Source organism: Bicyclus anynana, chromosome 8 (assembly GCF_947172395.1).
Source record: "Bicyclus anynana chromosome 8, ilBicAnyn1.1, whole genome shotgun sequence".
NCBI lineage: Eukaryota > Metazoa > Arthropoda > Insecta > Lepidoptera > Nymphalidae > Bicyclus > Bicyclus anynana.
In genome coordinates, this window is record NC_069090.1 from 15,233,913 (window position 1) to 15,260,296 (window position 26,384).

At 36.7% G+C, this 26,384-nt stretch overlaps 2 protein-coding genes across 9 annotated transcripts in view; one reads left to right on the top strand and one right to left on the bottom strand.

Annotated features, from left to right (window-relative positions):
- The window catches only part of LOC112053158 (inositol oxygenase-like), a 200,511-nt gene that overhangs the window by 113,282 nt on the left and 60,845 nt on the right, over positions 1 to 26,384 (bottom strand). The window lies entirely within an intron of this gene.
- The window catches only part of LOC112053155 (cytospin-A), a 74,137-nt gene continuing 49,215 nt past the window's right edge, over positions 1,463 to 26,384 (top strand). For 2 of the 8 annotated variants that reach the window (XM_052883295.1, XM_052883300.1), the window contains exons 1-2: positions 1,471 to 1,878; positions 6,210 to 6,473. The gene's annotated coding sequence lies outside the window, so the exon portion shown is untranslated. Of the gene's footprint in view, positions 1,879 to 6,209; positions 6,474 to 26,384 lie in introns of all 8 variants that reach the window. The other 6 variants (XM_052883296.1, XM_052883299.1, XM_052883301.1 and 3 more) reach the window with 6 other exon arrangements.

The window sequence follows — 26,384 nt, forward strand, 5'->3', positions numbered from 1 at the left end:
CAGACTTCACACACGCAGAGAATTAAGAAAATTCTCTGGTGTGCAGGTTTCCTCTCGATGTTTTCCTTCACCATTTAAGACACGTGATATTTAATTTCTTAAAATGCACACAACTGAAAAGTTGGAGGTGCATGGCCCGGACCTGATTCGAACCTACACCCTCCGGAATCAGAGGCAGAGGTTATATCACTGGGCTATCACGGCTCTTTTAAACTAAACTATTACTTCCCAACTTTGTTAAATTAAACGATAAGTGACAGGCCTCCACAGATCAGCATCGTATGTTTTCGGACTCATCACATCAAACGGATTTTTGTATTCTTTGTATAGAAAGTCATACAAATGCGTCCACTCGCATCGTACGTATTGCAAATATAAATTCCGTTTGATGCGATGCGTCCGATACGTACGATAGCGGATCTGTGGACGCCTTCCACTAGACGATTATACAACGTACCGATACATTACGCAGAGTTCGTGTATTATTTGAACTGTTAGTTAGAACAATACACGAACTCTGAACTGCCACTTTTGGGGAACTCTTAACGAGGAAAATTACCTTTGCTATGGTATTTATAGTTGAAATTAATAATAATGTAATTATTATTAAAATACCGATCCACCTTGGTCTTCGGTGTCGGTCAGTAGAATGCGGAAGCTGCAACAAAACGCAGTCCCCTTGGTCCCCTACTAACATGAATGGAGGCCCGCCGCCCGCCTCGTCTGTTCACATCTGCTCTTGTGGGATAGGGCTGCCAAAAATACTCGACGCTGTCAAAGAGGTAAGTTATACGGACTGACCCGAGTTAATAAACGAGATGGGAAAACTTGCTTTTTTAAAAATCATGAAAATGCAATATGATGGTACAAGATTCAATTTAATTATAAAATAAGAATTACATATTATTTTATAATCATTGTCATGCAATACAATACAATATTATGAACATTACGAGTTAATAAATCGAAACTAAATGTATAATTTATATTCTAGGATTTTTCTACTACTTTGCCTTTGACAAAAACCTTCAACTTGCAGTTTAATATAAAAATGTGCCAGTATGCTCTCATTTGAAGTAACTTTTTTCTCCATTGTACAAGTTAAGTATTAGGTAAGTATTACAGTCTCATTTTCTTTTAAATTTTCGCAATTACTTACATTATAACACAAGATGCTATCATCTATACTAATATTATAAAAGCGAAAGTAAGTCTGTCTGTCTTCCTTTTCACGGCTAAACTATTGAACCGATTTGAGTTGAATTTTGTATAAAGAAAGCAAAACATATGCTCTTTTTCCCGTAGTAGTAAAAAAAACCGATTTTGCGGGCGTCCGCTAGTATTCCATCACTGTATCAATGGTATTAACGAGTAAGTGACAGCCCTACCACCCTATCAGTATCACCCTACTCGCTAGGTTATAGTTTGGGTGCGCGATCTAGCGTCCCGTTTCCCACCCAGCCGCTCGACACTCAGTTACGCCACGGACGTAGTACAAACAGTCGCGTTCTATAGCGACTCACCTAACACGGTGTACCAGAACAGTGGAAAATAATTACGTTTGTACTTCAAGTTATTCGAGTGTTACATTTAAATGGAACTTCGTTCGAATTACAAAAACGGTTGAGTGCGTGCATTGACGGCAAAAACGCGGGAAAAGTTACCTTTATTTTTTTTTACAGTGCGTGCGTTTCGTGTATCGATCGACTTGTGTTACTGCATTGCACCGGCCGGTGATAATAATGGATTGTTGGATGTTTTTGTTTACATATCACCGGTTTACATTCGAGTTTTGATCGTATTCACGAATGTTGAACTCGAATACGTCTTTGTATCTCACTTTAATATTGTTTTAGCGTAATTTCTGTTTGTGTTTTCGTAAGCTTTTATCTTTATCGTCTTTATGTTGTAATTTAAAATATAGCTTAATTCTCAATACACGAGATTTTGTTTCTGTGATGGGACCAGGAAAGACATCAAAATTATTTCACAAATACCTGTAGGTACTTAGTATTTAACTAACTCAATTTACCCACTGGTACATACCTAAATATAATGCGTGTGTTATGTTGTGTGTATTTTATAGAAATATAGCTTTATCTGCAATTTACCTACGAGACTTTGGTATTTTCATCCATTTTCCATCAACCAAGGAAAGATTTCAAAATTATTGCAAAATATTTACCTACTTTACCTTTACTAACTCGAATTTCCAAACAGTTAGTAGTGTTGTGCTTGTCAAAGATGTCCTAGGTTCGATTCCCAACTCGGGTTAGTAGTCAGTACAGAATTACCTATATGTTTTCTAAATAGGCTAGTCTGGTGTGGGTGGTAGGCATCGGTAGCACCTAGTTATCACTCTACCGGCAAAGACGTACCACCAAGTGATTTAGCGTTCCGGTACGAAGCTGTGCTAGTAACCGTCTGAGGTACCTATAAATAGGTAACCATACAAGAAACTTTCATCTCTACATTTTAGACCATCGTCACAGTCAAGGGTTAAATTGTTATTGAATAAAAAAAAATGATTTTTTTTTAATAATTCCAAGGTTATCAGTATCCGGATCAATAAACTATTTTATTGTTACATTTGTGACGGACGATCATTCTCAGCTATCATGTAACAGGCTCTACCAGTTTTTTCTCGTCGTTAAAATCGTTATATTTGGCAATTTATTACTTATTATTTCTATTTCACTTGTGTTCAGTGTCGACGATCATATTAACGATCGTTAAAATAAATTGGCTATCTATCAATAAACTTTTTAGATGGGGCCATAACGCCATAGGTAGCTACAGAATTACAGATCTAATACTTACGTATTCGAACCTAAGTATGTGTGTTTAAAGAAATACCTACAACCATAGTTTGCAACTGCATTTTCAAATGGCGTTCCTATTAAAAAATCTATAAAATTTTCACTTATTTGGTAGATTCTACTACTTGCTACCTATAAGCTTTACGGTTTGTGAAATATTACAATATCTACTTGATATAAGATTTACACTTTCCCCTTTTCATGGAAATACACTGTTATACTATCCTATAATATTGTTTAGTATAGTTTATGAGTCATCAAAAGTAACTCATTCTAAAACAAGTCAATCGAAAAGTTTGGGCCCAAACACCCCTCCCTCGGTAACACTCCTAAAGACTACGCAGAACGCATGTTTCAACGCAATACAATCGTAATGAATATCTAGGTAGGTACCTACATTCGTTGATTGAAAAATGTCTTCAAAATCTAATCTAAAGATACCCTTTTATTGATTTTGCATAGATTAACTTAATTAGAGAAGCCAAACACGAAAAAAAATGGTTAGCAACGTTGAATGTGATTTAACAACTCATATAGTAGCTACGCTAGGCTGCGTATGACGTCAGAGAAACCCTACCCCATCTGTTATTGCAGACAAAAGATTGGCTCTATAATAGACTTAGCTTATGTAACAGTGTGCTATTACATACATGCACATACGAGTGATTTTACTATGTAGAAAATTGATATTTTTTTTTATTCTTTACATGTTAACTGTAATGATGATGCAATCAATCTAAGATGGAAGCGGGCTAACTTGTTAGAAAGAGGATGAAAATCCACAGCCCTTTCGGTTTCTACACGACATCGTACCGGAACGCTTGGCGGTACGTCTTTTTCGGTAGGGTGGTAACTAGCCACGGCCGAAGCCTCCCACAAGTCATATGTTTTTCTACATTTATTTACAACTGTTTACCTAAATATCTACAAAATGGGGTTTGCGAGTATATATTCGTTAATGGCACTCCCATGATATGCGGGCAACGGGGGACTGTGCGGGTGTGAAATCGTGCGTGCGGGGAAGTGAGGTGCATCAGTCGTGGGTTTTTCACACGCCCCCCGGCCCGCGCGGTACATCGGGAGTGTTACGAACGAACTTGTCAAGCTATTGAAGCAGTTAGGTGACTATCCCTGAGGTCATTGCTATGGAAAGTAGGAAACACACGGAAAAATACTATGCGATGCGAAAGTTGTATTAAAATCTAAGGCATAAAAGTAGAAAAAAACAATGATTGGGTTGTGAAAGTCTATTTGCGACGTTCTTTCAGTTTTTCCACCACTTAACTTAACCTCAGTTGGCTCGATTTCTTTTGTTATAGGTTCATTATTCGCTGAATAGCCATGGTTCTTGTGCTTTTACGGACAGTCTAGATTGAACTGCAAAGCCAGACCTTCGTGAGTTTATAAAAGCTATTAGTCAGCTCATATTCCTACCATAAGAAACTACTTTAACTGGTTTAGATCCTCAAACGTTCAAGTATAAAACGTATTTTTTTTTTGTTTTGCTTGTTGTAATTTGAAAAATCATGTCCCCCAGCGTCTGTGACTTAGCTTCGTGTTAACCGTTCCAAAATCTGGTTTGATCCCGACCCTTGGAACCTACTTGCTGTCTCCTAAAGTTGCCTATCTGACTCCTTTGTTGCCTGTTGCCTACTGCAGACAAATTCGTTAACTTTGACGTATGTTAGTGGGCATATGTGAAATTTACCAAATAGCTGTATTGTAAATGATGTTTTTTTTTTATTGAGAAAGAATACAATAAGGAACTTAAGCTAACTTATCCTAATAACGATACAAATTATGCCCACGTGGAAATGGAATGGTGGCAAGAATACTGGCTGCATTTCCGCGCTGGACAGCTGTATTGTTAGTAATTCTTAGGTCACGTGATTTAACTGATCAAAATTGAGATTATAGTTAAAAATGTCATCCGGTGGCTACTGACAACTATTCGCGGACATTAAAGTAGGTAGATGACATTGACCAGTTGATATTGTGATTTTTGTTAACAATGGGCCTTACGGAATACGAAAAATGCGATTGTTATTGATTTGATGTTTATTATATTAGGTAGCTAACATACTTCAAAGTGAATTGGCATGCTGGTCATCACATTAAGCTCTTACATAATGACAAACTAAAATATGTTACACGCAAACCAGCGTAGACAGACCACTGAGGGTTTACATGTAGGTGCTAAATCTCCCAGAATACGTGCAAATCTCTACATATCAATTTTCCACGCAGCTTGGTCACCCTACACAGAAAACTATTGCATCCGAACTGTCGGAGCGTTGCTGAAGATAGAAAATTATACACAACCACAGTGACAGTAGATAGCTATCTTTGTTTATTTAACCCCAAGTTATGAACTAGATTTTAGGAAACCTGGAAAAAAGAGGTCTGTCAGCATTTGCTCGTAGAGTACAGTAGATCAAAAATTTAATTTCTAATGAAATGTTGCCACGAAGCTAAGAGATACGATTCCGCAGGATACTCCTTAGAAAATATCAAGAAATTTCGTTATTAACTGTGACAATAGAGATTTTTTTTTTATTTCCAAGTACAAACGTTTTATTATTTCTCGTGATCGTAAGCGCTTGTCGGCTTTTCTGAGCACTGTATATTCTCTGGATTCATCTGGACCTCTGAAACGGGCTACCTTTCAAAGCCATCACTCACGGTATAATAATAATAATAATAATAACCTTATTATTATTATTAAATAAATTATTATTATCACTCACGGTACCTACTTAACAAACTACCGTAGGTATCTACTAATCCATGGTATGGTTGACAAACTTTTATTCATTACTAGCGGACGCCCGCAACTTCTACCCCCATCTTTTAATATTTTCGCATCTTTTATAATAATAAATAGTCAACTTTATCTTTTAACAAAAATTATAACTCAGTACATGAACGATTTGTATTCAAAAAACTTCAACCCCTTTTTAACCCTTTAGGCTTAAAGTTTTGAAAAAATATTTTTAAGGTATTTTTCTGGTAGTACTCATACCAATTTTTACAAATGTAACTTTCGAAAGACTTTCCATACAAACATTAATACATTTCAGATATAATTTTCGCAACAAAAAGTATCCAATAACCTCCTTCGTATTGTGGTCTCCAATCTTACCAAGTTTCGTTTGCATTCATTCAGTACTTTCAGCGTCATGCCCCGTAAATAAAGACACGGACAGACAGAGAGACAAAAAATTAAAAAAAAATGGCTTTAGTAGGTACCTATCGGTAATAAAAACAAAAAAAAACAAACTTATTTTTTGTCCTCTAAAAAAATTTGCGAAAAATATTTAATGTACAGAATTTGACCTGTTACGGTTTTATTATAAGTACTTTCCTATAAAAAATAAGGCATTTTTTCAGGCTTTACAGTGTTTTTATGCGATGTCTATTAATATAATAAACCTACTCTCTATTAATAAGATAAACTGTAAATAAAGTGAACTTTTACTGACAAAGTGGACTTATTAACTAATTGAATATTTAGTGGTAGTTTTTATAGTGTGATCTATGTCCAAAGATTGAAACTGTGATCTGTGATATGAAGTGATACAAATTGTGGATTTTGCGTCCAGATCTTATGAGGATATATTTTTATGCAGAGAAAGATGACACGTTTAAACATGGGTAAGTTTATTATGTGTTTTAATTAATAAGTACCTAACTATTACTTATTAAGACAGGATATGAGAGCCGTGTTAGCCCAGTAAATATGATGATCAGCGCCGGCTCGAAGTTAAAATGGAGCGAGATCCAATTATAATCTCTCCTGTTTGCTCCTAATAATATTATGTTTATACCTATACCAAATTGAGTGAAATGAGTGTAAAGTAAGAATGAAACGCGAAGATCTCGACCATACTCTGGGGTGACTAATTGAAAATCAGGCGCAGTTGACTAGGATTATCATTTAGGCGCTCTCTAGTATTTGACGCCTGGAGCGACTGGTCCTTTCGCCGTATGGACGGGCCGGCCCTGATGATGATGATGACCTCTGGTGATGATCTGATGGTCCGGGGCATGCCTCCACCTCCAACTTTTCAGTTGTGTGCATTTTAAGAAATTAAGTATCACGTGTCTCAAATGGTGAAGGAAACATTGTGAGGAAACCTGCGTATACCTGAGAATTTTCTGTACTCTCTACATGTGTGAAGTCTGTCAATCTCATTACGAGAGGAGACTCGTGCTGAACAGTTAGCCGAATATGAATTGTTGATGATGAGCATAAGATTTTAATTTACATTTGTTTTATTACGCTTTCACGGGGAAACCACTGTAACCCATTTTTCACCAATAAAAAGCTACTATATCAGCGAGTAACATAGGCTACAAATCTACTCGTAATATGTGTAATCTAGAAAATCGTCGTACGTATGTACTAGTACTTGCTATGTTATGTCATTCGACCTAGTTTCTGTATACAATCGAACGGCAACTAATTTGAATGAACCAAATTCAAAGGAAGTAATCAATTTCCTTTTCCATGCGGCATGGTAAACCTTCGAAAATGTCAATTATGCAATTTCAAACTATTAGAATGTTAGCGGAACCGAAGGAATCGTTTTAATCGGAAATTCTGACCTTTCGGATGTCACGCTTTAACTATAACTCTGGTCCCCTTATGTCAGCCACTGACGACCAAGCAGGTAATCTCACATGCCTGCAGCGCTAACGGCTTCAGCGAGCCCAATATGGGTTAATAATGATGATGATCATCATTATCAATCCATATTGGGCTCATTGCTGAGCTCGAATCCTCTAAATGAGAAGGGTTAGGCCAATAGTCCACCACGCTGGCCAAATGCGGATTGGCAGACTTCACACGCGCAGAGAATTAAAAAAATTCTTTGATGTGCAGGTTTCCTCACGATGATTTCCTTTACCGTTTGAGACATGTGATATTTAATTTATTAAAATGCACACAACTGAAAAGATGGAGGTCCATGATTTCGTGCGTGATTTTGGTCGTGATGTGCATGACATCATGCCGATCGCGACCAACACACGATCAGTTTTATCGGACGTCAAGCCGTTAGCGCTGCAGCCTGCACATTGGCGTATCTAGGATTACTTCCTGGGGTGGGCCTGGGGTGAGCCCACATATTACTGAACAGAGTCGATACTCAATATAAAAATTTCGTTAACAATATTTGTGGACGCAGAACTTTGATATGACTCGACTTATTTTATTATTTTTTCTTTATATCTAGGGTAGGTATCGGAAAAGGTCTTAATATAGTAATGGTTATTATTTGATACTTTAAATGATATTTTGTGTAAAATTATTAGTATTTCCGCGTCTATCATAGAATTTCAAATCGGTAGCCCAGTATCCTAGGGTGGGCACTGGACCATTCTTGGGTGGGCCCGGCCCACCCGCTATATACGCCTATGAGCCTGCAGGCACATAGGATTACTTGATCGTCAGTGGCTGACATAAATCTCATTTCATTCATCTTCTCTATGTAATCAGAACATTTTATCTAAATACAATATTTAAACCTTATCACATAATATGTAGGTATAATGACTAGTCGACGATTGGTATCTAGTTTTTAGTTGGCCGGTTGGAATTTCGATCATGATGTCCCGTTTTCGATTCCTTGCTATTGTTCGACTGTAAACGAGCTTTTATAACACAGTGCGTATTTTATGAGTCGTTGATCTAGTCAGTTAGACCACACCGTTGCCGATTTGGATATTTCCCTAGGATACGTGCCACGAGATATCTCGTGAAGAGATATCGTATATTTGATTCTGCCGCTATTGCTGTTAGCCCTTATTCGCATGAGAGTTTTTTTAAAAGACGTTAAAAAAGCGTTGCATTCCCAAGTATATGTTATTTTTTTTTATTCTTTACAAGTTAGCCCTTGACTACAATCTCACCTGGTGGTGAATCTAAGATGGAAGCGGGCTAACTTGTTAGGAGGACGATGAAAATCCACACCCCTTTCGGTTTCTACACGGCATCGTACCGGAACGCTAAATCGCTTGGTGGTACGTCTTTGCCAGTAGGGTGGTAACTAACCACGGCGAACGCCTCCCACCAGCCAGACCAACAATCCAGGGAACAGCCGGGGATCGAACCCAGGACCTCCGTCTTTGTAAATCCACCGCGCATACCACTGCGCCACGGAGGCCGTCACAAATATGTTCACACGACAACGCTCATGTAACGCTCCACCCAGTTATTGTTGAGGACTCTGCGCTCGAAATTGTTGACGAGTATATATACCTAGGACACACAATCCAGTTAGGTAGATCCAATTTTGAGAAGGAGGTAAACTGCTGAATACAGCGTTCGGGAAACTCCGCGATATCTTTTGTCCAAAATTCACCAAAAAGAAACCTGTTCGCTGTGGCCCTCATAAAAAGATTCAAAGTCACTCAGCGGGCAATGGAGCGAGCTATGCTTGGGGTTTCTTTGCGTGATCGAATCAGAAATGAGGAGATCCGGTGAACCAAAGTCAGTGAAATAGCTCAGCGAGTTGCGAAGCTGAAGTGGCAATGAGCAGGCCACATAGTTCGAAGAGCACAAGAATCATAATCATAATCACAGAATTTTAAATCGGTACCCAGAATTCTAGGGTGGCACTGGATCATTCTAGGGTGAGCTCAAATCTCCTAAATATGCGTATTTAGGAGTCGAGTGCGTCGTTGGGACTACTTTAGTATTTTAGTCGAGTACGAACGATTTTTGCGCGGTAGCAAGTAGTTTAGTATGCTACTATTCCTCCCCTTGGCGATACCCTTGGCAATTATTATAGCCCGTTTGCAGCTGTACAATATCGCAAATTAAACGTATGTAAAGGTGCCAGAGCGTCGGCGGTGCATTAGGGTCAGACCCGTGGGCGCCGCTTGTTCGGTGTAGCAAGTTAGCAACGCCTTCAGTTACGAGCGCCTTCGTAAACAATACTTAATAACACTTTCAATTAAGTTGTACTTTCATTATTATAATCTTTACTAGCTGACGCCGCGCGGTTTCACCCGCGTGGTTGCCGTTCCCGTAGGAATATGGGGATAATATATAGCCTATATCCTTCCTCGATAAATGGGCTATCTAAAAGTTAAAGAATTTTTCCAATCGGACCAGTAGTTCCTGAGATTAGCGCGTTCAATCAAACAAACAAACAAACAAACAAAATCTTCAGCTTTATTATATTAGTATAGATTTGTGTTTGTATAATATAACAGTCACACGGATTTATGTTTAGAAACGTTGATCGTAGATCGTTAGATGAGCCTCAAATCGTCGCGAAATTGTCATTGGTTTCGCATATTGAGTACGTCATCACTCGTAACATCATCTCTTTATTCATGTTGTGGCTTGTGTTTTTACACTTCCAAATTGAACACGAAGGCATAATTAAGGGATTAAAAAAAAAAAAAAAAATAGAAAGTTGCGCACCAAAAACGTGACACTTTTTCGTTAGTTCAGTTGGTTTTACCCCTCGGATTTTTCTCATACCGGGCGCCTTATATATAAAAAATCGATTCTTAAGGAGTAAACTCCAATAAACTCCAAAAATAGTAAATATTTTTTTAAGTCCACGTTCACTCACAGCATGCGCTTGTTACGTACTAAGATAAGATGTTAGTGCACGTCTGTAATGACATAAAATTGTGCGTTCTTTAATATGTTGGGGCCCAATCAACTATTTATATCGATGTTTAGAAAGCAATGCTTGTTCATTCAGTGTTATTCTATAGAATACTACATTGATCACACACGACAGTGATGCGAGTATGCGCGGTGGATTTTCAGTTGGAAATCCTGGGGCCCCGCCTGGGCCGATTGAGGTTATCTTAATTGGTCCAGGTCTGGCTGGTAGGAGGCGTCGCCAAAGACGTACCTACCGTCAAGCGATTTACTTCTCCGATTCGATTTCATGTAGAAACCGAAAGGGGTGTGGATTTTCATCCTACTCCTATCAAGTTAGCCCGCTTACATCTTAGATTGCGTCTCAGGTGAGATTGTGGTCAAGGGTTAATTTGTAAAGAATTATATGAAGAAACGCGGACGGATATTACTGTACCAAGGTGCTGGCGACGGCGTAGTGGAAACTCTCACTGACGATATTAATTGTATCGCAAGGAGCAGCTTTTCACCAGCAGGCATTTGTGTTTATGAAAGTCAAGGGTCAAAGGGAAAAAAATAAAAAAATATACCTATAAAGGGTCCAGCAGTAGACGCTCATCGTGTGATGTGATCAGTGAAGATTCAGCCTACCCTGAGGATTCATTACAACCATTTTGCACACTTTGTTTAAACAGTGCATACCGTTAAATACCTTGTGTACGCCACTGGATGTGTTGTGATGATGACATTCGAAATAAACGCTGCACCTCGCCAGATATATACAGGCCCTAACATTTGTCAATAAGGTGATTCTCTTTCGCACTTTCGTAACGATATATTAGGACCTTAGTGCTAATGGAAGATTAGACATCTGAATTCGTAGGTAAACGTACCAGATAACTAGGTATTATTGTGTCAACGAAGGTTATCTACTAGTATATACTCTGTAGGTACCTGTATATACTATAAAATTAAAATATTTATTCATTTGCATTCTTTACGTACGTCATTTCTGATTTTGTGTCGCCCACGCGTGGGTGTGGAAATACCTACCATTACTTACACATTAAATTGTATGCAGTATTGTATAATAAATACTCCGGTCTTAATAAGTAGGGGGCCCTTCAAGTATTACAATTATAATTACAATTATTTGTCTCCCTCACGACCCCACCCCCCTTGTCAGCAGAAATAAGTAATGGTCTTTACCACTCATGCTTCGTACGATTTATTTTATTAGTAGGAATATCTGAAAATGCGTTTTGTTTACAAGCATAGACTGAGTGTGGGTGCCATGTGTGAAAAGTAAATAACAACACTACTGCTGACGTAATCACCATCTAGATACTCCAACCCCCATGCCATCAAAACAAACCAAAGCAAAGACATTTTTTCAGTTACCTACTTTAAAAAAGTTATTAAGGTAGGTAACTAGTTGTATAGTGTACGTTATCAACCCATATTCTGCTCACTGCTGAGCTCGAGTCTCCTCTCAGAATGAGAGGGATTAGGCCAATAGTCCACCACGCTGGCCCAATGCGGATTGGCAGATTACACACACGCAGAGAATTAACAAAATTCTCTGGTATGCTGGTTTCCTCACAGTGACGAAGACGTTTAGTGATTTAGTTTAGACACCGTAAATAATTACTGTGGTTTAGGGCATAGAATTATAAGTACTTGTACCGACTCGTAAATCTATGGGTTTAGGGTAGATAGGTCAACTGACATCAGAGTCGTGTATTAAAATATGAAAAAATATGGCGCTATAAAAATCCTAATAAGGCAGTTGATTTTGCAGCAAATATAAACAACAGGAAATAAAATTAAGGAAAATTATATCGACTTTAGAATTGAACTAAATGAATGTTGTGTCGTTTTTAACTGACTTTAAAAAAGAAGTTCTCAATTCATTGAATATTTTTTTTTATGGTACGGGTATGTTCCAAAATTATTCAACACATTAATGTATCAATGATTATTTCGAAAGACTTATTTTGACTATTTCGAAAAATTTAAAATTGTAGCAAATGAGGTAGAGGTCTAGACCTTCAACTATGAGAAATATTTCATTATATTATAAGAAATTGTGCCCCCAATGTTGACTTAGCAGTAAGTCTTTAAAAAGTCGGTTAATAATAGGGATGATGACAGTTTTTTAAATTGTATGTATATTAAGAGTATGCTAATAGTAAAGCAATTTTGTAAAAGTAACAGGGTATCTGCGATCATTACTTTCGGAGCTACAGGGATTTAAAGAGTCAGATTTGCGACGCTGACGCGGATCCCTGAAAAACGCCTCATACAAAATGGCACGAACTAATGACGTCGTAGGTAATGTAATGATCGTTAGATTTGTATGTGCGTTCAAACAAAATTACTAATATCTTTGTTATTTGTGTGTTTATGTTTATAGTTCATTTATTTAAAAATGTCACATTTAATGTAAGGAAGCTAAAACTGTGTGAATTTTCATCTAATTACGATAAAATATTTTTAATAGATTTTAAAATTTTATAATCTCATTTATTTTGCAAATATCCAGACAATCTTTGCTTTTTATGTATGAATTAGTTAACATTGACCTTATTTACCGGAATGTATCATAAAAATCAATATATTCAAACCTAGTCATCATCCCCATTACGTTTCTTTCTTGAACAATTGAGGATTTGGACCCTTAAAACCTGCTACTCTCCGAAGCTACCAGCTCGTACTTCTTAATTGGCTACCGTACGTACCTATATTAGAACTATAGGCTGAAAAACTTCGGCCTTCCTAAAATGAGATATAGTATATATAGTCTGACTATCGCAGGCTCCGTCCAAAATTACTCATTCGCAGTTGTAAAAATTGCACGCGATAACATTTGGATCGGTTTCCCTTGAACTTGTTTTTATGAATCAATCGGAATATCAATGAAATCTTCCCACGCATAGAACTTGGGCCCGCGCACCAGTACCAGGGACAGTCCTCGACCTCGGGGTACTTTTTGTCCACATCGCTAATTATAATGGAATTATTAGGTACATACAAAAAATACTTGTATATACATACATATATGTATTCTGTGCCCCGAATAAAAATAAGTAGATACTTTTTACTAAAATTTTAGAATTTAAACTATCGTGAGTATTAATTGATTATGACTAAGGGCCCCGTATGGGTTCGAAACTAGTCGGGCATACTCCGACGTAATATCACATGAGTTTTAGCCGTGTTTCATAATCAATTAATACTACTAAAATGAAACATTTTTCATTAGGTATCTACGTTTTTATATCAAACTTTATTTTATTGTCTTCATTCATAATTACTCTTGATTTTTGCAAGATCTTAACATCATCATCATCGTATCAGTCGATGGGTGTCCAATGTTGAATTCTTAGACCTTTGTAGAGAATTCCAAATAAACCGTTCCTGAGCCAAACATGTTGAATATTGTCAGTCCACCTGATGGGGAATCCAAATATTTTATACTATATTTGGGGGAATCGGGCGACGCTACGCTCTCCGATGTAGGGTTGCCATTCCAGCACCTTGGGACCCAAGCGTCTATTGGCTTTTCGAACTATGTGCAATGCCCATTGCCACTTTATGTCGGTAACTTTGGTTCTTCTGCGGATCTCATAATTTCTGATAGCTCGCTCTGAGCATGAGCCCCATATGAGGCGCATAGTTAGCAACCTTACAAGATTCAAGTCAAATAACTTTAGATTGTCATACAAGGTGCTAAAATTACCAATTTTATATTAGATAGATTTAAGCACGAACCATGGCGAGGAGCTAAATAGAAACCGAGTTATAATGAGTTAACGCCGTGTGACTATGACACTCGACTTTTTAGTACAATCGCGAGCAAATAAAATAATCCAATCACACTGATATTATAAAGGCGAAAGTTTTGTGTGTATGTTTGTTTCTCCTTTAAGCTGCGGCTGCTGAAGCGATTTGTCTGAAATTTGGAGTGGAAATAGATTTCACTCTGGATTAACATATATAAATTTTCGTCCCGGAAAAATCCATGGTTCCCGCGGGATTTGTGAAAAACTGAATTCCACGCGGAAAAAGTCGCGGGCGTCCGCTAGTATTAAACAAATTAGGGTCACAACTTCACCGTACAATTAAAAAAAAATTGAAACTTGAAAACGCAACGCAATTTACGCATTCTACCGAAAATCTATTAAAATTAAAACAGAAACAGCATTCAACTTAGATAATTCAGATTTAAATCAGCTTCTATTTGATATGTGTCTACAATTGCCTCAGCAAAGGGATTTTAGAATCTGTGTTAGGGTCGTCAGCCTGCCAGAGCTCAAGGCTCCCCAGTAATGAATGGAGCAGTCGACGCCAAGGTGCCTGTGGGTGGATGTCGTCAATCATATCGATTTAACCCTTGTAGTCATCGATGCCTTGTAGTTAGTAGTTTGGATTTTTGTCCGATCGCCAAGGGTTATGTTATTCACGCATATGTTGTATGTATGTGTGAATGTAATATTGTTAATTATCTTTGACCTCATATATTTCAAACCTCTGAAAGTATTTACGTATTTAAAATATCGATAGATTCGTCTTGATAACCTAAGTGTTCATAAGTAGGTAAAATTAACTCAAATCTTTGACCTCATATTTTCCAAACCTCTGAAAGTATTTACGTATTTAAATATATTTAAATAGGTTCTTAGATAGGTGAAATTAAAAAAAATAACACGACGACAGTGAGAAAGACTCGAGGTGAAAATAAAAATATTTTTGTATACTACAATATGGGTATCAAATGAAAGAGCTCATCGTGAGAATTAAAATTGTATTTATTGACAATGTTAAAAAAATACAATAATAAAACGTTACCTATTTATCTATACTAATATTGTAATGAAGAGTAATCTCTGGATCATCGGAAACGATTTTGAAAATTCTTTCATCACTAAAAAAAAATTACCACTAGCAAGCCACGTTACTTGTGAGTGTCATAGGCTATATTTTATTCCCGTATTTAGTAATTAGTTAATTAATTTTTTGTCGAGTTCGATTCATTTTGTTGGGCTTGGATCATTTGGTATTAAATAAACTTATTGATACTGTTTAAGCGTTCTGTTTATTAAATGAGGGAATTACGTAAAACTTAGGTACCTACCTAAAAACCTCTATCAAACAAAATCCTTCCAAATATAACTGCCAAAAAATTTTTAATATGCATATCATAATTTACTTTTCGGGTCGGTGAAAATGAAAACCTCAGAATACACTAACAAAGCTAAAAATATAAGCTTTAACATAAGCAAAGTGAAAAAAATAAAAATAACTTTTATCCCATATCTGTCGTGGGAAAAAAATGTTTAAGGAAATCGTGGAAAAAAAAGCCTTTAAGATGGTTTGGTAAAATGAAATCTTGTTTTTTAATAAAATTAATATTACTCAATTCATAAATTTACAATAATGTCGATACAAATAAAGAAAGCGGAAACGCGCAATGCCGATTGCCAAAGATGTAAGCCTACAAGGATAGGGTAAGTGAATTACGAAATAATAAGGAGGATATACGAACAAGGAGAATATACTCATTCGTGCAAGGCGGTCTGCCGAAAAACGGAAGTGATAGTCGTAGGAGAAGGTATTTTAAGAAACTAAGCTAATTAAATAACAAGGCAAGCTAAATAAATTAAGCCTATAGATTCAGAATTAATTAAAATATAAAAGTTAATGTTTACAAACATATATTATTATAGGACTCAAAAGTGATTACAAATATTAGAAAACTAATGTCGAACAAAGGTTATGATTCACAACACTTGTCAGGACAACTTAATTAACAAATCAAACTGTAACCAAAATAAGACCCTAGAATAGCAGAGAATGACCTTGAGTGGAGTCACGTACTTGTGAACGATGTGTGTAGGGTTAAAGGATCCTTTGACAGTCGACTAACACTCCCCTTTTCCACTCAAGTCACTCTCCCCGCCTATCCCAAGTAACCCATAAAGAATTACACAACAAGAGATGTGGACGGCTCGAACGCCACGAGCACACTGAAGCCAACACGAGATCGAGCGGCATCATATCCGTCACAGACTACTATTTCCAACACTAAACGGCGATAACAATATCTAATATTTCAGAATATTTCATTTCACGTTCTCTCATTAGCAGGATTATACAATTTGCTACCGCTATTACCTTTCAATGAAACAAAAGTCAACATTACTTTAATTAGGCTTAGTTTTTAGATTACTTGCACTCTTCGGGTTATGTCACGAGATAATGGAAATAATAATTATTGAAGTCGAAATAAATTAAAGTTGGGTACTACATGGCAAGGCTCATCCTTTGGGGCTCACTTATTCCATAAAAACGTTCCTGGGTCACCTGCTGAATCATGGATTAATTTGTCGATGTGTTTATTTATAAATATGTATTTTAAAACCGACCAACTGCTTTCTAGTAATAATAGTCTCTAAGTCGAAAATATGTGGTGGTTCCTTGATGACTACCTTACGAGAACCTTAAGAAAAACCTGAATATTTTTATCTCTCTACGTACGAGTTCCTACACGTAAACAAAGGAAACATTTTCAACACAATTTCTGCTAAAAATGACTTCCGTTTCTCGAACGGAATTCTAAGAAAATTGGTTGTTTTGGTTCTTTATAATTTTCAATTGAATACGTGCCGATTTGCTGAAATTGTGTTGATACAACAGAAGTTAATTTGGAAATCCAAACAAGCTTGCTAAGCAATCCAAAATCATGTATTCACAAAATTGTAATAATTGCTTATCACACCCACTTAGCGTGCAACGTTGACGCGAGCATTTTGCGTTTCCCGCCAGTGAAGTGACAGCAAGTGCGCGCGAAACGCACGCGCAGATAAAAAATTAAAATTAAAAAATAAAACGTTCGAAGTTTGAAATATGAATCCGTTTGATAGTGTAACGTTCAGAAACGCGATAATATGAATCAGTTTTTTATCAGTCCTGATAAAATTCTTAGCGAGTTTGTTTCAGTATTAAGTATTCCTGAAGCGGCGTCACGTGTTACTTTTTTTTAGTAAAATTTCGTTCATTGTTTTATTGAATGTTTAGTTTTTTTGAAGTTAATAGTGATTCTCTAATTTATATTTATTGATATTGTTGTTGTACATTGGTGTTTTTAATTCGTAAAGTTTAAACTCCAAATACGTTTGGAGTTTAATAAAGAGGTTAGTACATACATAATTATACTCTACATGTCCTTATTTTTTTTGCTTTACTACTTTACTTATTTATCTTCCATATCTATGCTAATATTATAAAGCTAAAGAGTTTGTTTGGTTGCACTAATCTCGGAAAGTATACGAGTGTCTACTGGATTGATTAAAAAAAAATCTTTTTAATAATTTATGGCCTACACAGACAATCTCATCTGCCGAATAGTTACTGCATACGTGTGTGAACAAAAACAGTATAAACAAGCACTCTCTATCAATACTTCTGCTTTTAGTCTGATATATGGGTAACAAAAACTATCACAAGACTATAACATAACCGAGTCCGAGTCCGACTAGTACGAGTCTTACAGGAGACCTTAGAGAGTCGTTTTGTTTCTTCTCTGCTGTCTTCGGGATCAACCAGGCGATGCTTCGGCGCTCGCCCAAAACCCCCAGTGACGCTGCTGAGGTCACTACTATAAGGCGGGATTCACACAATCGAATAAAAAAACGAGAGTGTTTTACAGGATTTTTTTTTTTTTTATTCTTTACAAGATTATAACACGAATGAAGTAAAACTACTTTAGTTCTCTCTCTCTCAACGTCCGTTCGCCTCGCCTGATTACATTTATCGTAACGCACTCACCAGCTTACTCCCCAAGTCCAGCGTGCGTAAACTAGTTTTATTTCAAAAACAATACTGCTGCTGCTGCTATTATATACAACCATAACATTGCATTATTGCTATTTATGAAAACAAGCGTTATCACTCATAATAACAGAAATCAGAAGTGGGATGCGTTAGTAATTAAGCACGAACGTTTAAACAATTAAAATGGCGAATGGTTTAATGGCACTAATAAAGTTTTCGTTACATTAGAGGTTGATCAAGTAACGCTTGTGCAAGTGGGCGGCTGTTGCAAGGCGTTCCAGATTGTGTTCGCCCAGGGTTGCCACATCACAACATTACAAAACTAAATTGACGAGCTTAGTTAGGGTGATCATGTGAAATTGTTTGTCGAATGAGCCCAGTGAATATTACCTTCGATTCGGAGGGCGTAGGTTCGAATCTGGTACAGGGCATGGACTTCCAACTTTTCAGTTATGTGCATTTTAAGAAATTAAATATCACGACTCACATGTTTCGAACGGTGAAAGAAAAATATCGTGAGGAAACCTGCATAACTGAGAATTTTGTTAATATTCTACGTGTGTGAAGTCTGCCAATCAGCATTAGGCCAGCCTGGTGGTGAGCCTAACCCCTTTCTTTTTAAGAAGAGACTCGTGTTAAACAGTGAGCGAACGTCAAATGTTAATTATAGTGACCGGGACCAACGGTTTAACATGCTAGCAGAGCACGGGGGAGCACCACAAAACCTAACACCAAGCTGAGAGTTTTTACTGAGTTTTTTTTAAAGAAAGCTCAGTATTTCATTGCCCGACCCAAGGACACCAACCCCACGACTATAGGAACCAGAAACTCGTGATATGAAGCCACTTATGAATGACCCTTCACATAAATTGACTGTTAGGGATCATTAAATTTGAAAATCCTTTTTTACGACTAACTTGAGAGGAAAGCGAATATTAATCATATTTAAAATACATGGCTAATATTCCTTTATATTATATAATACGATTATTAATATAAGCATTAATTGTCACACAACAAACAAATAAACAGTCAAACGGGCAAAACGGAATTGACAACCCTGTTTCTCAAAGATCGATCCTAATGTAATGTCTAGAGTGATAAATTTATCGCCTGTTCATCTGTTATAAATGCTTAGTTGTACGCGAACACCAAACCTGGCCATTTGATATTTGAATGCAAATTTCGAAAAGCTAACGGATTTTCCCACATTTCGTAGTACCTTCGAGAACTGAATCACCGTGTTAAATCGCGATAGTGTTGTTAGTCCTATGAAGTTTACCATGCTTGTATAGTTTAAGCCGATTTATTGCGTAAATTCTTGGTTCAGTTTACAATAACTAAGCGTAAATTACTGTCCCATATAATAGTTTTCAACTAAAAAGGATCTTTATTTTGGTGCTAGGGATGTAGCAAAATTTTGTAGCCTCAATAGCTCAACGGTAAGAGCGGTCGAACTCATCATCGAATAGTGGTGGTTCGATCCGTTGGTCTATCGTACCCACTCCTAATACAGTCTTTCCTGACTAGTTGGGGGGGAATGAGAATATTGGTCACATAAAAAAAAATCGAGTGCAAACTCGATGGGATTATTTATTTAGCTCAGGAGTTCCTATGATAATCTTCTGAATACATCATGAAGCTTTATGAAACGACTAGCAGACACCACGCGGTTTCAAACCCGTACTTCCCGTTCCCGTAAGAATATGGGGATAAAATATAGCCTACTCAGTCGGGGATAGTGTAGCTTCCCGACAGTGAAAGAATTTTTCAAATCGGTTCAGCAGTTTCGAAGCCTATTCAATGCAAACAAACAATCAAATCTTTCCTCTTTATAATGTTAATATAGATAGTATAGATGAGACACGCAAGTAGGTATACATTCAATCCAATCGGACGTCAAGAATCGGTTCTAATTAGTAAATACCACCAAAAATTCTTCAGATTTTGCAATCATACCCTGTAAGCGTCAGAAGTATACCTATGGTAGAACGCGCTTGTCTAGAAGGTGACTCTAGATTACACTCTTGAATAGAAGATATAAATGTTGTAGGTGGTAACGGAAGCTGGAAGGGCATCCATAACTTCGCAGTGCGAATCAGGAACGAAGACCTAAAACACGTCCAATACTATTTAGTAGAGATATAGAAGGTCGCTTAGAAATCTTAACGAGATTTTTATGAGTCTGCTTGTAATTCGAATATTATTGTGTTTTACCATTTGATAACCATGAAAAGAGCGAAAATAGTAGATACTCTAAGCATAGAAAACATATGTACAAGCTTTAAGCTATGTAATCTACCTGTAAACACTTTATGATAACCTTTTCAGCAATTTCGAAGTTTATTGTGAACAGACAGGTAAAAATTTGGTTTCTGTATACAGTGTTTCTTTTTTGTCGTCTCAGTTTTATTATTTAATGTACAGACACGCTCGTTTTCTATGTTATAGTTACTTATATGTTTAAAAACTTATAGTTTTTTTTATCAGCATGACACGTAATGCAGTTTTGGAACTGAATCGAGGTTAATGAATACAATTTAATTCATATAAATTCGAGAAATTAACATATTATTTGCCACTCAGCCTTTCATTCACAGACAGATAATATTTATAAACGCATTATGGTAATAAATATTGTGTGTTTCTTTTTCTTGAATTACGAAGTAAGTAGTGCAAGCCTATTAGGTAAGTACTGTAGGTAAGGTGCTGTGTTTTGTCTACTCGTTAGTTTATTCCAGAAATCCAGAATCCATCTTTGTCATTCCATCAAAACTCAGTAAGTAGATTTTGCGTTTTTACAGTTTTCATAAATACACTGACACTACTTAATAATACATATACGCCTGCTCATTAATAAAATTCTCGTAAATACATTCTTCGTTTAATAATAATGAAATTACACTGCACAACAACTTTTGTTCCTGAGGTGTAATATGTCAAGCGTCCTCTTGGTACGAAGTGGCAGGTCGTTGCCGCTCGGCGTTCCCAGGTAGGCTTCACGTAATGCGGGACAAAGCCTCTTGCCCTACAAACTTTCAAAAGGACGGTACATAGAGTCATAGACTAGCTAGATATAGACGTGTCCTGACCTGACACTGTAAAATGGTGTCGGTGGTTTTATCGCTCTAAGATATTTTAGCATGTTCGTGATATTCTTATGGGAGTAAAGCTTTTTGTGGCAGAGGTCATCCTGGGAAGTACTACTGTTATGATTATTTCTGCTATGATATGTTCCGGTCAGAAAGGGATGGTTACCGATGTGATTGTAAACTCACGAGGGATAACATCTTATAACACAAGGCAGCACTTTTTAGGATGTGCTCCTTGTCATGTCAGTATTTTGTGTATAAAAGACGGTTTTCCGCTTATGATAAAAGATAATATTTTGAAAATTTTAGTTGAGACCATTATATTATGTACTCCTAGTTATAATCGATACTGAAGCCAAAAATATTTTTTATTTATTTTTTGTCTGTGAGTCTGTCCGAAGGGGGTGAGGCAGGGGTTGTAAGTTGATATGGTAAGTCCTTCATATTTCAACTTATATTTTTTGTAAAAATGGGTATGCGTACTACCAGAAAAAGACTGAGAATAATGGCATTCAAGATTTTTGAAAATTGTACCACTAGAGGTTTAAAAACGAGTTGAAGTTTTTTTAATTGTCCATATTATGAGTTATAGTTTCTTAAAACGATTAGTGGACTATTTATTATAATATATAAAAAATATAAATAGAAGGAGGTGAAATAGGCGTTGGAAGTTCACACGCAGACAAAGTCGTAGGTGTTCGCTAGTTATAACTGTTAAAACCTCGACATGAATTATTTTTCACAAACCATCTATGAAAAAAATTTATACTCAATAATCCAAAAATTTTTGTACGTCAATAATGTACAGAACTAAAATGACCTAACCGACGTCTTTTCGTTTTGCCGAATATCTTTTATCTGGCAGCTAAATAAAAAAAAGATAAAGTGGGACCTTGATCTGGTTATCTCATCTTATCAAATGTAAATAATCTTCTGTTTTCGTACAGCATCACAACATGATATCATTATGAGAAGTAAAGTTTAAAAGTCTTTAAAAGCCTTTGGGAATTAAATGATAAGTAACAAGCATTTAATTTAGGTCTTTATTTACAGTTACAGTTATGTTACATTTAACTTGTATTGACTTTTATATCAAAGGATATTATCAAATTTATTTTTATAGTGCCGTAGGAATGTTATGTTATTTGTTTAAACGGTAAAAATATCATATGGTTAGCCAGGTGCAACAAAATTAAAAACGACAGTTAAAAAAACTCCTATATCGGTAATAGGGATGATGACAGTTTTCTAAATTGTATATATACTAAAAGTATGCTAATACTAAAGCAATTTTTTTACTTTTACAAAATTGCCTTAGTAATAGCATACTTACAGGATATCTGCTATCATTATTTTCGGAGCTACAGGGATTTAGAGGGTCATATTTGCGGCACTGCCACGGATCCCTGAAAAACGCCCCATACAAAATGTTTCGAATTAATGACGTCCTTAATCATAATGAAGATTTGTATGGGCGTTCCAAAAATTACAAATATCTTTGCTATTTGTGCGTTTATGTTTATAGTTCATTTATTGAAAAATATCACGTATATAAGGAAGCTAAAAATTTATGAATTTTAATCTAATTACAATAAAAGATTTTTAATAGATTTTGAAATTAAAACCTTATTTATTTTGCAAACATCCAGATAATCTTTTTTTTTTTACGTATTAATTAGTTAATATTGACCTTATTTACCTGAATGTCTCATAAAAATCAATATATTAAAACCTAATCTTCATCCTCATTGTTTTATAATTTAACGCATAATTATACTACTAAAGGTTCAGAAGAAAATTTTTATTAGTAAGTAATTTTAAACGGAACAAACCTTTCTCGTCTTTATATGACACGAGAAAACCCACGATAACTCAGTAGTTATATATGATAGAAATATAAAATATAGCCTATAGCACTCCCCGATAACGTAGCATTCTATTGGTGAAAGAATTTTTAAAATCGGACCAGTAGTTCCGAAGATTACCCCATTTCAAAGAATTGTTACAAACTTACAAACTTTACCTCTTTATAATATTAGTATAGATCAACACACGGTTTTCGTTTTTAACTACATAATATTATTTCAAACATGGCTTACCGACAAAGCTGTGCAAATTTTATCTGATGTCATTTGGTGTGGACAGCGCGGATTGCTTGATATCACAGGGAAGGTTCAACGGCTTAGAATCTGGTCGATAAGGGTGTAGGTGGGCTGTCCCGGCGTATAACACAGGCGACTTGCTTTTAGCAGTTTTATTCTTAGGCCAATTTATTTGGATGGCTGCTTCAATGCGATTTTACCTATATATAGTCGTTATCACCCTCGTCTCAACCAATAGGGTAGTTGACTTGTATCAAATATTAATTTCGTATAGTACATGGATTAAAGTTTCGAAAATATTGATATCAATCAATAAAAGTTAAAGACGACACAGAAAACTTACACTTATGACGGCCTCCGTGACGCAGTGGTATGCGCAGTGGATTTACAAGACGGAGGTCCTGGGTTCGATCCCCGGTTTTCTTAATTGGTCCAGGTCTGTCTGGTGGAAGGCTTAGGCCGTGGCTAGTTTACCATCTTACCGACTAAGACGTACCGCCAAGTGATTTAGCGTTCCGGTACGATGTCATGTAGAAACCGGAAGGGGTGTGGATTTTCATCCTCCTCCTTACAAGTTAGCCCGCTTCCATCTTAGATTGCATCATCACTTACCATCAGGTTAGATTGTCAAGAGCTAACTTGTAAAGAATAAAAAAAAAGATTTAAAAAATATGTATATTATCACTCAACAGTCACTATTAAGGAATAAACGTCAAATTAATTATGAACTATTTTTGTCAAACACTCCGTTTGCCTAAAATTTAGTGTTCGTGACGTCATGAAACAGTTAAAATATCCACCATCATGGCCGTTTTGGCTCGTATTGGCTAAAAAAACATACATACCGCCGAACGTAGAAATTCCTCCTTTTTGGAAGTCGGTTAAAAAATAACTTGAAAACTAAAATTTTTATCTATCAAAAAATATGATTTTTTTTCAATCTAGTGAAACAAATGAACAAATTAAGACCATTTTAATAGCAAGTGTCAACTAGCCTATAGTCCTAGATATTGGATATTGCTGTTAGTAGGGACTCACAGACGTAAAGTGTTATTCAGATAGATGGGTACGATGATAGTTGCCTTATGACGTTCATAATACGTACTATTATCGTGAATCACGGCAAACTTTCAATAGTGAAACGAACTGTCACCGTACCCATGCTATCTGAAAAACACTATAGTATTTCCCGTTGCCGTAGAAAATATAAATTATAGTTCATGTAACACGGTGAAAGATGAATTTCTTTATAATGAAAGAATTTCGAAAATCGGTCGAGTAGAGTAAGAGAATATTTGTATTATAAATCGGTCGGATGAGGTAAATTATGAATGCTTAATAGTTAATATCTTTAATCTAATTTGAGACAGAGGTCTTCTTCTTCTTCTTCTTTCCTGGGCCTTGTCCGCACTTGGCCACTAAGGATAGGCCGTTGTGCGTAGGTCCATTTGGTGCTGGTCCCCACTGGAGTCACTCCAGCCAACCGAGTTCGCTCTAGAAGCTTAGCAGGCCGAACGCCTCATGGAGTGTGTTGTTCAGATAGATACAGCTTTTTTTTTTTTATTCTTTACAAGTTAACCCTTGACTACAATCTCACCTGATGGTAAGTGATGATGCAGTCTAAGATGGAAGCGGGCTAACTTGTTAGGAGGAGGATGAAAATCCACACCCCTTTCGGTTTTTACACAGCATCGTACCGGAACGCTAAATCGCTTGGCGGTACGTCTTAGCCGGTAGGGTGGTAACTAGCCAATGCCGAAGCCTCCCATCAGCCAGACCTAGACAAATTAAGAAAATCTCAATCTGCCGGGGTTCGAACCCAGGACCTCCGTCTTATATATCCACCGCGCATACCACTGCACCACGGAGGCCGTCAAAATAGATACAGCTCTGCATCTAAACATAACATGTATCGGGGTTTCCTCTTGAACAGAACTTGAGACAGAGGTCTTAAAAGGCTTGCTTATCTTCCTAAAAATACGGTATACCAAAAACAGCAGTAACGCATTTACACCAAAATACAACTTTGTCGACGAGTCAATAAAATAAGCATTTTAATTGCCATATCTCCATTTTGGCAGTCTTTGACTTAGACCGCGCGGTATGTAAATTTTTAAGTCGCAGATATTGTTGTCATTCCATATCTGTGGGAGTCAGGTTTTACACAATTGAGATAAATATTGTATTATTTATTTTTTATATTAGCTTCTGAGAAATGGGTGTTGACTCCAATATGGCGGATTCAAAGCTAATTTAATGAGTTATCTATTCGTGACACACAGCGCCGGCCCGAATTAAATTTTAGAATGGAGCGAGATCCGATTATGGCGCCTCTCCTGTTTGCTCCAGGCTTCTAATAATAATTATATGTGCCAACTGTGAGTCCAAAGTAAGTATGGAACGCGAAGATCTCGACCATACTCTGCAGTGACCAATTGAAAATTTAGGCGCAATAACGTTTACGTTCGACTAGGATTTTAAAAGTAGGTAGGAATATCGATAACTTCTAAAATCATACTTCCGGACACCGAATGACGAAGTGATGGTGCCCGCGCACTCAAAATAAAGACAATCGAAAGGAAAGAAATTTCTTATATTTTTCTTTACCATTTAGGCGCCCTCTAGGATTTGGCGCCTGGAGCGACCGCTCCGTTCGCCGTATGGACGGGCCGGCCCTGGTGACACATTTCTGCACGTTATGGACGGAACATATAGGAAGAAACGCAGTTTTTATTTTTATTGTTACTATCTTCATTAACAATCCATGCTCATTGTTGAGCAGGAGTCTCCTCTCAGAATTAGAGTGATTAGGTCTTAGTCATACGTGTGAAGTCTGCCAATCCGCATTTGGCCAGCGTGGTGGACTAAGGCCTAACTCCTCGCATTCTGAGAGGAGACTTGTGCTCAACAATGAGCCGAATATAGGTTG